The 14,528-nt window shown below is 40.0% G+C and overlaps 1 protein-coding gene across 8 annotated transcripts in view; it reads right to left on the bottom strand.

Annotated features, from left to right (window-relative positions):
- Positions 1 to 14,528, bottom strand: part of AKAP7 (A-kinase anchoring protein 7) — a 208,351-nt gene that overhangs the window by 129,664 nt on the left and 64,159 nt on the right. The gene's annotated exons all lie outside the window — the stretch shown is intronic.

Raw genomic sequence — 14,528 nt, 5'->3', positions numbered from 1 at the left:
GTTGTTGCAGTTGCCACTGTTGTTTAGTTCGAACCGGCCAGCCTCGGTGTATGTGGCCAGCGCCGTAACCACTGTGCTATGGGTGCCGAGCCAAAATGTCATTTTTTAACATAAGAAATAAAGAAAACATGAGGGCTACTCTATCCTGTGAGGCTAATTAATTCAATTTTGGCAAAAGGTAAGTACCAACTATTTTGCAAGAATTCTGCACAGATGACTTCCAACATCAGTCTTCAGGAGTTAATTTTTACTAGCAAGTGAAAAGGAATTAATTCCTTAACTTGTGATTTATAGAGAGACCTGTGGTGCAACAGGGCAAGAGGCCCTTAGAAAGCACTGGAAGTATATTCGCCGATCAGAAAAACTTCAATAATAAACTATCTAGAAATAGAATATGCTGTGTCTGATTTATATTACAACATTAGCATGATCGTTGCAGAACTTTTTTTTTGGCAGTATATTTCTTTTCTAGTGATATCTGAATTAATCTCACCATCCAGCTGCAGCAGGTGGTGTTTTTCTTTCATAACAAAAGCAAAGATTATCATTCTCAGAAAACAAATGAGTACATCAAAAGTGGTATTATTTAGAACAAGGCTAAGAAGGCTCCTATTTCCAAATGAATCCACTGAGTTGCCAAAAGAGTCTCAGAGACATCATCCTTCAATATCATATTTTAAAGATTAAAAGGCCGGGAAGATGGCATTATTTTTAGGTCTTGAACCCCAAATTTATTCTCTGCTTCCCATCCTCATATATTAGATTCTTCCAAAGCTACCCACCATTTACATATCAATGGAGTTATAACATGATAGCAGAACTCAAAGAATATTACAAAAATGATTAAAGCCAAGAAAATTTGACCTATAAAGGTTAAGAGTTGGTGGAGCCTGTGGCTCAGTGAGTGGGGCGCCGGCCCCATATGCCGAGGGTGGCGGGTTCAAACCCAACCCCAGCCAAACTGCAACAACAACAACAACAACAACAAAAATAGCCGGGCGTTGTAGCAGGCGCCTGTAGTCCCAGCTACTTGGGAGGCTAAGGCAAGAGAATCACCTAAGCCCAAGAGCTAGAGGTTGCTGTGAGCCGAGTGACGCCACGGCACTCTACCGAGGGCAGTAAAGTGAGACTCTGTCTCTACAAAAAAAAAAAAAAAAAGAGTTAAGTTAAGTTCCTAATATAGAGAAACAATATGTGGGGTATTGTCAACAAAACCATGCTAAAGGTACTGCAATGCTGGAATTGTGAATATGCGTGGTGATGTCTAGTGCTTTGCTTAAAGGTTATTTTTGCCTTGAACCTAATAAGGACAAGGCATATTTTTAAGAGTATCGCATTTGAGTTAGGGGGAAGATGGCAGCCGAGTAACAGCTTCCTTGCATCTGGGCACCGTGAGTCTGGGGAGATAGGACTCCAGGCATCTCTGGCTGGTGGGATCTGCCTATCATCACCCCTGAGAGGATACAGGGAGTCAGCGAGAGACTTCTGGACCCCAAGAAGAGGACTAAAACAGTGGAAAACCAGCAAGTGGTTGCGTGTGTTCAATCCATCTAAACCCGCCTGCAACTGTAAGTTCAGTAGCAGCAAGACTGCAAACCAGAAAGGCCTTACCTGTGAACTGTTTTGGTGTCTTTGGACTTGGCACTCAGTTGAACTGCCTTGGGGAGAGCCAGAGCGGGAGTGCGGAGAACTTTGGCCTTTGTCTAGGGCCCCAGTCTGAGCCGCTGAGACAGACGGAGCTAATAGTGTTTGGCTCTGGGTCACAGGGAGCCATTGTGAGTGATCTGCCCCGGCAAGCTCCGCCCTCAGGGTCGCAGAGCTAGAATTGGGTGGGAGCTGGTAACCCAGCGACCAAGTAGCCTAAGGGCGGGGTCTGAGCCGCCTTGCAGCCCTAACCCTCGGGGGCAGAGGGAGACCAGTTTTGGCACACAGGGTAAGTGGATAGCCACTTCAGCAGTGATTCCAGTGACAAGCACTTCCCTGGGAAAGCTTCTGCTCAGCAAGTTAACAAGTTCAAAGTGCCTTTCAAGTGGGCTGAAGAGAGATTTAGGGTGTCTACCTGCTGGGGTTTGAGAAACTAGCAGCCTCCAGTTGTATCAGAACTGTGATTAACATCTCATACCCGAGAAGACCACGTGTTGCCCAGACAATATTCAATAACATACACATACTGCTTTGTTTTTGGTGGTGATTTTTTTTTTTTTGCTTTGGTTGTTTTTTTTTGTTTATTTTGATGTTGATTGTTGTTTTGTTTTTTAAGTTCAACCTTTTCCATACAGATCCTTTTTCTTTCTCAATTTTTCTAGTTTAATTATAATTTCCCATTGCTGCCTATTTCAATAATTAGAACTTCATTTTTGTTAGTGTTTCTACCACTATTATTTGGTTTTCCACCCAATTTTATCCCATAAAGTTTTCTGTTTGCTTGTTTTGGTTTGATTTATAGCATTTTTGTCTTTCCTCTCTACTTGGTAGAGGTGGGGTACTGTGTCTGATCAGGTTAGCAAAGAGCTGCTGACCTCAAGGGAACCACCCAACTGGGCACCCCCAGAAGGTGGTTTTTTTTTTAAGGTTGTATCAAAGTACCCTACTGCACACCTATATTGCTCTGTCTCCCTCTTTCTGTGCCTCTCTTCTTTTTGTCAATATTCCTTTTACCCACCCCCTCTCCTTTCTCTATTTTTCTTTATTTTTCTTATCACTCGTTCCTCCTTTCTTTCATACCTTTCTTGCTCTTCAACCTTCTCACCCTTCTGGTCCTGTAACCCTTAGTCCACAGGCACGAGAACTTAAAGAGCAAGAGGACATGAAAGGAAAATTAGGGCAAGGAAACAGATAAAAGAAATCACTCATGAGGAAGAATCAGCAGAAAACTCCAGGCAACATGAAGAACCAGTCCAGAACAACCCCGCCAAGGGACTATGAGGTAGCTACTGCAGATAATTCCACCTATATAGAAATGTTAGGAATGACAAAAAGGGAATTTAGAATACACATGTTGAAAACAATGAAAGAAATGATGAAAACAATGAAGGAAACTGCTAATAAAGTGGAAAATAACCAAAAGGAAATTCAAAAACAGAATCAAATAAGAGATGAATGATATGAAGAATATAAAAAGGATATAGCAGAGCTGAAGGAACTGAAACAGTCAATTAGGGAACTTAAAGAGGCAATGGAAACTATCAGCAACAGGTTAGACTATGCAGAAGAAAGAATTTCAGAGGTAGAAGACAAAGTTTTTGAGATAACTCAGATAGTAAAAGAGGCAGAAAAGAAGAGAGAGAAAGCAGAACATTCACTGTCAGAATTATGGGACTTAATGAAGCGTTCCAACATACGAGTTATAGGAATTCCAGAAGGGGAAGAAGAATGCCCCAGAGGAATGGAAGCCATACTAGAGAATATTATAAAAGAAAATTTCCCAAATATCACCAAAGATTCTGACACACTGCTTTCAGAGGGCTATCGGACCCCAGGTCGCCTCAACTCTAACCGAGCTTCTCCAAGACACATTGTGATGAACCTGTCCAAAGTCAAGACAAAAGAAAACATTCTGCAAGCTGCCAGGAGTAAGCGCCAGTTGACCTACAGGGGCAAATCCATCAGAGTGACCGCAGACTTCTCTAATGAAACTTTCCAAGCAAGAAGACAATGGTCATCTACCTTTAATCTACTTAAACAGAACAATTTCCAGCCCAGAATTCTGTACCCTGCTAAGCTAAGCTTCAAAATTGACGGAGAAATCAAATCATTTACGGATATACAAGCATTGAGGAAATTCGCCACAACAAGACCAGCTCTACAGGAAATACTTCAAACTGTTCTGCACACTGACCACCACAATGGATCAGCAGCAAAGTAAGAACTCAGAAATTAAAGGACAGAACCTAACCTCCACACTGATGCAAAAGATAAAACTAAGCAATGGACTCTCACAAAATAAGACGAATAGAATGCTACCACACTTATCAATTATCTCAATAAATGTTAATGGCTTGAATTCCCCACTGAAGAGACATAGATTGGCTGACCGGATTAAAAAACACAAGCCATCCATTTGCTGTCTGCAAGAAACACACCTGGCTTCAAAAGACAAATTCAAGCTCCGAGTCAAGGCTTGGAAGACAATTTTTCAGGCAAATGGAATTCAGAAGAAAAGAGGAATTGCAATCTTATTTTCAGATACATGTGGATTTAAAGCAACTAAAGTCAAAAAACACAAAGATGGTCACTTTATATTGGTCAAGGGAAAAATACAACAAGAAGACATTTCAATTCTAAATATTTATGCACCCAATTTAAATGCTCCCAGATTCTTGAAACAGACCTTACTCAGTCTGAGCAATATGATATCTGATAATACCATAATAACAGGGGACCTTAAACTCATCTTACAGAGCTGGACAGATCCTCTAAACAGAAATTAAACAAGGATATAAGAGATTTAAATGAGACCCTAGAACAACTGTGCTTGATAGACGCATATAGAACACTCCATCCCAAAGATAAAGAATATACATTCTTCTCATCACCCCATGGAACATTCTCCAAAATTGATCATATCCTGGGACACAAAACAAATATCAACAGAATCAAAAGAAATGAAATTTTACCTTGTCTCTTCTCAGACCATAAGGCACTAAAGGTGGAACTCAACTCTAACAAAAATGCTCGACCCCACCCAAAGGCATGGAAATTAAACCATCTTCTGTTCAATAACAGATGGGTGCAGGAAGAAATAAAACAGGAAATCATTAACTTCCTTGAACATAACAACAATGAAGACACAAGCTACCAAAACCTATGGGATACTGCAAAAGCAGTTTTGAGAGGAAAATTCATCGCTTTAGATGCCTACATTCGAAAAACAGAAAGAAAGCGCAACAACAATCTCACAAGCCATCTTATGGAATTGGAAAAAGAAGAACAATCTAAGCCTAAACTCAGTAGAAGAAAAGAAATATCCAAAATCAAATCAGAGATCAATGAAATTGAAAACAAAAGAATCATTCAGAAAATTAATGAAACAAGGAGTTGGTTTTCTGAAAAAATAAATAGATAAACCATTGGCCAGACTAACGAGGAATAGAAAAGTAAAATCTCTAGTAACCTCAATCAGAAATGATAAAGGGGAAATAACAACTGATCCCACAGAGATACAAGAGATCATCTCTGAATACTACCAGAAACTCTATGCCCAGAAATTTGACAATGTGAAAGAAATGGATCAATATTTGGAATCACACCCTCTCCCTAGACTCAGCCAGGAAGAAATAGAGCTCCTGAACAGACCAATTTCAAGCACTGAGATCAAAGAAACAATAAAAAAGCTTCCAACCAAAAAATGCCCTGGTCCAGATGGCTTCACTCCAGAATTCTATCAAACCTTCAAGGAAGAGCTTATTCCTGTACTGCAGAAATTATTCCAAAAAATTGAGGAAGAAGGAATCTTCCCAAACACATTCTATGAAGCAAACATCACCTTGATACCAAAACCAGGAAAAGACCCAAACAAAAAGGAGAATTTCAGACCAACCTCACTCATGAATATAGATGCAAAAATTCTCAACAAAATCCTAGCCAATAGATTACAGCTTATCATCAAAAAAGTCATTCATCATGATCAAGTAGGCTTCATCCCAGGGATGCAAGGTTGGTTTAACATACGCAAGTCTATAAACGTTATCCACCATATTAACAGAGGCAAAAATAAAGATCACATGATCCTCTCAATAGATGCAGAAAAAGCATTTGATAAAATCCAGCATCCTTTTCTAATTAGAACTCTGAAGAGTATAGGCATAGGTGGCACATTTCTAAAACTGATTGAAGCTATCTATGACAAACCCACAGCCAATATTTTACTGAATGGAGTAAAACTGAAAGCTTTTCCTCTTAGAACTGAAACCAGACAAGGTTGTCCTCTGTCACCTTTACTATTCAACGTAGTGCTGGAAGTTCTAGCCAATACAATTAGGCAAGACAAGGAAATAAAGGGAATCCAAATGGGAGCAGGGGAGGTCAAACTCTCCCTCTTTGCTGACATGATTTTATACTTAGAGAACCCCAAAGACTCAACCACAAGACTCCTAGAAGTCATCAGAAAATACAGTAATGTTTCAGGATATAAAATCAATGTCCACAAGTCAGTAGCCTTTGTGTGCACCAATACCAGTCAAGATGAGAAGCTAATTAAGGACACAACTCCCTTCACCATAGTCTCAAAGAAAATGAAATACCTAGGAATATACCTAACGAAGGAGGTGAAGGACCTCTATAAAGAAAACTATGAAATCCTCAGAAAGGAAATAGCGGAGGATATTAACAAATGGAAGAACATACCATGCTCATGGATGGGAAGAATCAACATTGTTAAAATGTCTATACTTCCCAAAGCAATCTACCTATTCAATGCCATTCCTATCAAAATACCAACATCGTACTTTCAAGATTTGGAAAAAATGATTCTGCATTTTGTATGGAACCGGAAAAAAACCCATATAGCTAAGGCAGTTCTCTGTAACAAAAATAAAGCTGGGGGCATCAGCATACCAGATTTTAGTCTGTACTACAAAGCCATAGTGCTCAAGACAGCATGGTACTGGCACAAAAACAGAGACATAAACACTTGGAATCAAATTGAAAACCAAGAAATGAAACTAACATTTTTACAACTACCTAATCTTTGATAAACGAAACAAGAACATACCTTGGGGGAAAGACTCCCTATTCAATAAATGGTGTTGGGAGAACTGGATGTCTACATGTAAAAGACTGAAACTGGACCCACACCTTTCCCCACTCACAAAAATTGATTCAAGATGGATAAAGGACTTAAATTTAAGGCATGAAACAATAAAAATCCTCCAAGAAAGCATAGGAAAAACACTGGAAGATACTGGCCTGGGCAAAGACTTCATGAAGAAGACTGCCATGGCAATTGCAACAACAACAAAAATAAACAAATGGGACTTCATTAAATTGAAAAGCTTCTGTACAGCTAAGGAGACAATAACCAAAGCAAAGAGACAACCTACACAATGGGAAAGGATATTTGCATATTTTCAATAGACAAAAGCTTGATAACTAGGATCTATAGAGAACTCAAATTAATCCACATGAAAAAAGCCAACAATCCCATATATCAATGGGCAAAAGACATGAATAGAACTTTCTCTAAAGATGACAGACGAATGGCTAACAGACATATGAAAAAATGTTCATCATCTCTATATATTAGAGAAATGCAAATCAAAACAACCCTGAGATATCATCTAACCCCAGTGAGAATGGCCCACATCACAAAATCTCAACACTGCAGATGCTGGCATGGATGTGGAGAGAAGGGAACACTTTTACACTGCTGGTGGGACTGCAAACTAGTACAACCTTTCTGGAAGGAAGTATGGAGAAACCTCAAAGCACTCAAGCTAGACCTCCCATTTGATCCTGCAATCCCATTACTGGGCATCTACCCAGAAGGAAAAAAATCCTTTTATCATAAGGACACTTGTACTAGACTGTTTATTGCAGCTCAATTTACAATCGCCAAAATGTGGAAACAGCCTAAATGCCCACCAATCCAGGAATGGATTAACAAGCTGTGGTATATGTATACCATGGAATACTATTCAGGCATTAAAAAAAATGGAGACTTTACATCCTTCATATTAACCTGGATGGACGTGGAAGACATTATTCTTAGTAAAGCATCACAAGAATGGAGAAGCATGAATCCTATGTACTCAATTTTGATATGAGGACAATTAATGACAATTATGGTTATGGGGGGGGAAGCAGAAAGAGGGAAGGAGGGAGGGGGGTGGGGCCTTGGTGTGTGTCACACTTTATGGGGGCAAGACATGATTGCAAGAGGGACTTTACCTAACAATTGCAATCAGTGTAACCTGGCTTATTGTACCCTCAATGAATCCCCAACAATAAAAAAAAAAAAAAGAGTATCACATTTATAATTATATCCAATATAAGTAACATACCAGCTAGGTAACATAACACTAAAAGAGAAAATAGGAAGTTAAATACAAGATATCAGCTGGTGAAACTATTAGTGACCAGAAACATCATGTAGAAAAAAGGTTTTCAAGATTGTCGTAATTCATTATGGGAGATGACTGAAGTTTTACTTCCTTTTCAAGTAGCTTAAGTGATAGTTTATGGGGAAATTTATCAGCCATATGCAAAGCCTTCTTTCGTGTAACTTGGCACCCAAACAGCGAACACTAGAACAAATGCCACGGAAAGCATGGTAAGTATTTTTAGAACCATCTGATGACTGAATCTGACAAGGATGAAACAGAAATGGAAATTATTTACTCAGCAAGGACTCGCCTTAAAACACTTACATTTAGCTAAATGGTATCATAATAATATGTGCCAAAGAAGGCTCAGACTTTATTACTACTCCAACTCTATTTCCAAGGCAGGAAGTAGACAGAGCCACAAAATTTGAAAATTCATATTAGTTAACAATCAAAATAAAAGTCATTCATTTAAGATTCTGAAAGATAAAACATATTATTCATCTTTAATTTCTATGACAAAGTTATCATGGTCAGAGCAATGGAGTACTAATTTTATTAAGAAGGTTGAGACTTTTTTTGTTAAGAGAAGACGACTTCTTATTGTTAGTTGCTATAATAATTTGAACTTCCACAATGAAAAATATAAACAGGCTCCACATCAGACAAAGAAATTATTTGTTTTATATATATAGTAAGCTTGTCATTCCTGGAACTTTGCTAGTTTCCAGTGCTTTATTCCTATAATGCAATTACCTATGAAAGAAATATACATTTCCTGTGGTCATTCCTTGAATCCAAAGTTAAGTACATAAACTAAAAGCCAACCAAACTGGTTTTTCATTTTGGCTGGTTAAAGAGGCATAGTATAATCCTATACTATTTCTTTTAAATGCTTTTTCATGTGTGTGAAAAATAACACCTTATTTTTATAGGTGGAGGAAGGTTACATTTCTTGAACTTCACCTCTACTGAAGTTTACATGTTGGCAACTTAAAGATATAAAAACATTACATATTGCCACAGGGCTTATATAAGGCAAATCTTTCTTTAAAATTCTTCACAACCCCTTTACCTCTCTGCACAACTACATCTTTTCCTGCTGTTTTGCACTACTTCACTTCTATCATCCTCCTGATCCAAAACACTTGGTGACCTCCAGCCAGCAGCAGTTCCCTTTGAGCTGAGACAACTGAGGCCCTTCCCAAGCAGACTCAGTTCCACCCACGCCTGTTCCTGACAGGGATGGAAAGAGATGAGGAGTTGCACTGCACCAGCCAAGGGGCTCCAGAACAACGCAGTGATTTTAGATACAGTATCTAGCATGGGACTACCCTGCAACCTTCCCATCTTCTCTTTCTGCTGTTTTGAGCCAGTCTACACAGCTGGACTCGGCTCTGGTCCCCCAATTGAACGTGCTTGTTTCCTGCCTGGCTGAGATGCTGATGTCCTGCCTGGTATCTGTCACTAAGTTTAGAAAAGTCAGGAGACACGAGAAATAGAAAAGACAGTAGCACTTTATTATTTTGGACCAATCAGAAAAAAAAGATTCCTCCTAACATCTGTATGACAATAATAGAAAATTCACAGCATTCACTATGTACAGATGCTGCTTTAAGAAATTTCATTAACTCATTTAACAATCACATTAACATTGTTATCCCTAGATAAGAAAACCAAATCACAGAGAAATTAGGTCACTTACCAAAGGACACGGTAAGAGGTAGAGCTTGGATTCAGATTCATGATAAGTGGAGAACACAATAATTTGAAAAGAAGAACAGAATGATAACACTCACAATTTTCAACATTTAGTGTAAAATATTGCAATTCTAAAAATAATAATCATTCTTGCTAGATAATCATATATACTATCATGTTTCTAAAAACAAGGTCAAAGTTGTGTTGAGAATCTCTAGCATTCTAAAATACCTGCCTTTAATAAACTGCATTAATATTAACAAATCAAGTGATATGTCTATGTCTATAGTAAGTTAATTTCATACAGAGAGATCAGAAAGACTTCTTAAACTGTACAATTTAATACATACCAAAAATTATCTAAATAGAACAGCCTAGAATAGAAAGTATTCTTCTGGGGCAGAGACAAGGTGGCTGACTAAAGCCAGCTTTCCACAGAGGCTCCCGTCCAGAAGGAGAGTTAAAGGACAGAAATTTAGCAAGTAACCTGGAGGACTAGAGATGCACCAAGAGAGAAGGTTGAAGAACACACATGAACCCCACTAGGCAAGCTGGGACCCCAAGTATACAAACAAAAGGTACAAAATCCATCACCAAGTGGACAGGAGTCCCCTCCCCCATGAGAATGGCTCGGAGTGCCCCATAAACAAACGAGCAGAGTTCAAAGGTCCTCCCAGTACACTCCACGGGAGAGACCCTCTAAAAATTGGACCTACCTCCCCTACTAGGGTGCCACAGCATTCTCCAGCCAGGTATAAAACTGAAAAAAAAAATTGTATATATTCTCTACCTACAACTCTCAGCTCCCAGCACTCCCCCCCCCCCACTCTCACTCTGAGGTCTGGAGGCCTGTCCCCCAGGAGTCCAGATTCTTGGGTGATTTCTCAAGGGATCTGGGCAGGGCCTAAACTCCAGCTGGTCAGTGCAGACTCTGGGGCACAGGAGTGAGGAGAGGATGGTCGGCTGTGAGGGAACCACACGGAGTGGCAGTGCCCCGAGGTGCAAAGCAGCAGCCATCTTTTGGCAACAATAGGGCTCGCTCCCAGATCTTCTGAAGCCACACCCCATCTCCCCGGGCAACCAGAGGAGGCCAGGCATCTACTCAGGTGGCAACCACCACGGAATAGATCTGGGATGGAAACGCAGGGGTGAGTAAAGAGTTCGCCTGAGGCAGTACCAGCCTGGGTGGAGCGCAGGGACTAGAAATGCAATCGCAGAGCCAGGAAGTTCCCAGGGTGGGGCTGACCCAGAGGACCGCTTTACTGAGCCTAAGACGCACCCAGCCCTCAGGGAACATCAGCCTATAGACAAAGGAAGACAGGAGGCTAGAACTGACAGGTAACCAATTACAACCTGCAGGAACAAGGACAGGGCCTAAGGCCCTGAGGGAAATCAAAACAGCTTCTCTTCTGCAGGGGAATTTAGCAGGGACAGAAACAAATTCCCGCAAAGTTGTTCTGTTCTGCTCTGTCAGTAACGTCAATCAGGGGCAGGGCTGGAACTGTGTGAATACCCCCCGGCCTCCATCAAGCACCCGAGGTGGTCAGGCCTCACCTCCCCCTGCTAGACAGAGGCAGAGCACAGCGGCCTGGCTGAGCAGAAATAGACTTCCTTGTGATTCAGGCAGGTGCAAACCCCTGGAGTATCTGTTCACTACAGACTACTGGGTCAAAGCCCTCCAGGACTATCAGTGACTGGGGACGGTGAGGAAGGAGGCATCAACCTTCCCCAGAGTGATCTATTTCCTGGGTGGGTCCTCCTGGTACCACAGAGCACAGGACCAAGACATACCTGAGTAGTCACCAGACCCCTGTGATCCAGTTGCCACAGACCTTTTAAACTCTCCCACCTGAGACAGGTGCTGACTGAGACAATTGATTTGAACCTTTTGAACTGAGCTAATTGCCCGAGGACTATTCAGGTGGTGCCCTAGATGTATTGTTCTAGGAAGGTTTGATTTTCCTTTTCCAATTGTTGCCTGTGGGGGGCGGTGTGACTTAATTGCTGGTATTTCTCCACATCTGAGACTTCAACCCAGAGTAACTGTTTCACTAGGGTTGAACAGAGCCAGCTGAAAACAAGACAGAACCACTTAGCCCCACCACACCAAACAGGTCCCCAGTTTCTCAGGCCATAGCACTGTATAGGCCCTCAACAAAGCTCCAGGGGAAAAATCAAATGGTGTAAAACAATAAAGGGGCGGAATGTTACCAGACAAACTCTGGTAACATGAATAACCAGAATAGATCAACCCCACCCCCCACCTGCCCAAGGAAAGATATGGCAGATGTAAGTGAAGATCCCATTCATAAACAGCTGGCCGAGATGTCAGAAATCGAATTCAGAATTTGGATTGCAAACAAGATTAATAGAATGGAGGAAAATTTGGAATTGGGAATTCGAGGATCAATTCAAAAGTCAGAATTAGAAATTCAAGGAGAAATTCAAAAGTTGTCTCAAGAATTTAACGAATTTAAAGACAAAACCACCAAAGATTTTGATGCACTGAAGCAAGAATTTGCAGCCCTCAAAGATCTGAAAAATATAGTAGAATCCCCTCAGTAACAGAGTGGAGCAAGCAGAAGAAAGGATTTCTGACATTGAAGACAAAGCCTTTGAACGCTCCCAAACTCTCAAAGAGGAAGAGAAATGGAGAGCAAAAAGGGATCATTCTCTCAGAAAGCTCAGGGATAATTTGAAGAAGGCTAATATCCACCTCGTTGCAATCCTTGAAAGTGATGAAGTGGCCTCACGAGGCACAGAGGCCCTCTCCATGAAATTATGAAAGAGAATTTTCCAGACATGCCAAGAGATTCTGAAATTCAGATAGCAGACAGTTTCAGAACCCCAGCATGACTCAATCCCAATAAGACATCCCCCAGGCATATCATAATTAACTTCACTAAAGTTAATATGAAGGAGGAAATTTTGAAAGCAGCCAGACGTAAGAAATCCATTACCTACAAAGGGAAGAATATTAGAATGACTGCAAATATCTCTGCTGAAACTTTTCAAGCCAGAAGAGGGTGGTCATCAACTTTTAATCTCCTAAAGCAAAATAACTTTCAACCCCGGATCCTGTATCCAGCTAAACTGAGTTTCATTTATGATGGAGAAATAAAATACTTTAATGACATTCATATGTTGAATGTCCTCTACCACAAAAGTAAACTAACTCAGAAACTTTTGATCAAACTCCAACTTCTGCAGTGGTGAAAGGATTAAAAATGTCCACTGGACTTTCGAAAAACTCGATACCCAAAATTTTACCAGACTTATCAATATTCTCCATTAATGTGAACAGCTTAAACTGTCCTCTAAAGAGGCACAGGTTAGCTGACTGGATACAAAAACTCAGGCCAGATATTTGCTGCATACAAGAGTCACATCTTACCTTAAAAGACAAATATAGATTCAGGGTGAAAGGATGGTCATCCATATTTCAGGCAAATGGTAATCAGAAAAAAGCAGGTGTTGCGATTCTATTTGCAGATACAATAGGCTTTAAACCAAAAAAAGTAAGGAAGGATAAGAATGGTCACTTCACATTTGTTAAGGATAATACTCAATATGATGAGATTTCAATTATTAATATCTATGCACCCAACCAGAATGAACCTTAATTTATAAGAGAAACTCTAACAGACATCAGCAACTTGATTTCCTCGAGCTCCATAATAGTTGGAGATTTCAACACTCCTCTGGCAGCATTGGATCGATCCTCCAATAAGAAGCTGAGCAAAGAAATTTTAGATTTAACCTAACCATCCAACATTTGGATTTAGCAGACATCTACAGAACATTGCATCCCAACAAAACTGAATACACATACTTCTCATCAGCCCATGGAACATACTCCAAAATTGATCACATCTTAGGTCACAGATCTAACCTCAGTAAATTTAAAGGAATTTGAGGTCCTTGCATCTTCTCAGATCACCATGGAATTTGAGATCCTTGCATCTTCTCGGATCACCATGGAATAAAAGTGGAACTCAGTAACAACAGGAATCTGCATATACATACAAAACATAGAAGTTAAATAACCGTATGCTGAATGATAGCTGGGTCAGAGAGGTGATTAAGAAGGAAATCGCCAAATTTTTGGAACAAAACGACAATGAAGACACAAATTATCAGAACCTCTGGGATACCGCAAAGGCAGTCCTAAGAGAGAAATTTATAGCACTGCAAGCCTTCCTCAAGAGAATGGAAAGAGAGGAAGTTAACAACTTAATGGGTCATCTCAAGCAACTGGAAAAGGAAGAACATTCCAACCCCAAACCCAGTAGAAGAAAAGAAATAACCAAAATTAGAGCAGAATTAAATGAAAATTGAAAACAAAAGAATTATACAACAGATCAATAAATCAAAAAGTTGATTTTTTGAAAAGGTCAATAAAATAGATAAACCTTTGGCTAACCTAACCAGGAAAAAAAGAGTAAAATCTCTAATCTCATCAATCAGAAATGACAAAGATGAAATAACAACAGACTCCTCAGAAATTCAAAAAATCCTTAATGAATATTACAAGAAACTTTATTCTCAGAAATATGAAAATCTGAAGGAAATTGGCCAATACTTGGAAGCATGTCACCTTCCAAGACTTAGCCAGAATCAAGTGGAAATGTTGAACAGGCCAATATCAAGTTCGGAAATAGCATCAACCATACAAAATCTCCCTAAAAAGAAAAGCTCTGGACCAGATGGCTTCACGTCAGAATTCTACCAAACCCTTAAAGAGGAACTAGTACCTATATTACTCAACCTGTTCCAAAATGTAGA

This window comes from Nycticebus coucang, chromosome 5, assembly GCF_027406575.1.
Source record: "Nycticebus coucang isolate mNycCou1 chromosome 5, mNycCou1.pri, whole genome shotgun sequence".
NCBI lineage: Eukaryota > Metazoa > Chordata > Mammalia > Primates > Lorisidae > Nycticebus > Nycticebus coucang.
Note: the sequence above shows the minus strand (reverse complement) of the source record. Positions and strands in the feature narration are given on the sequence as shown.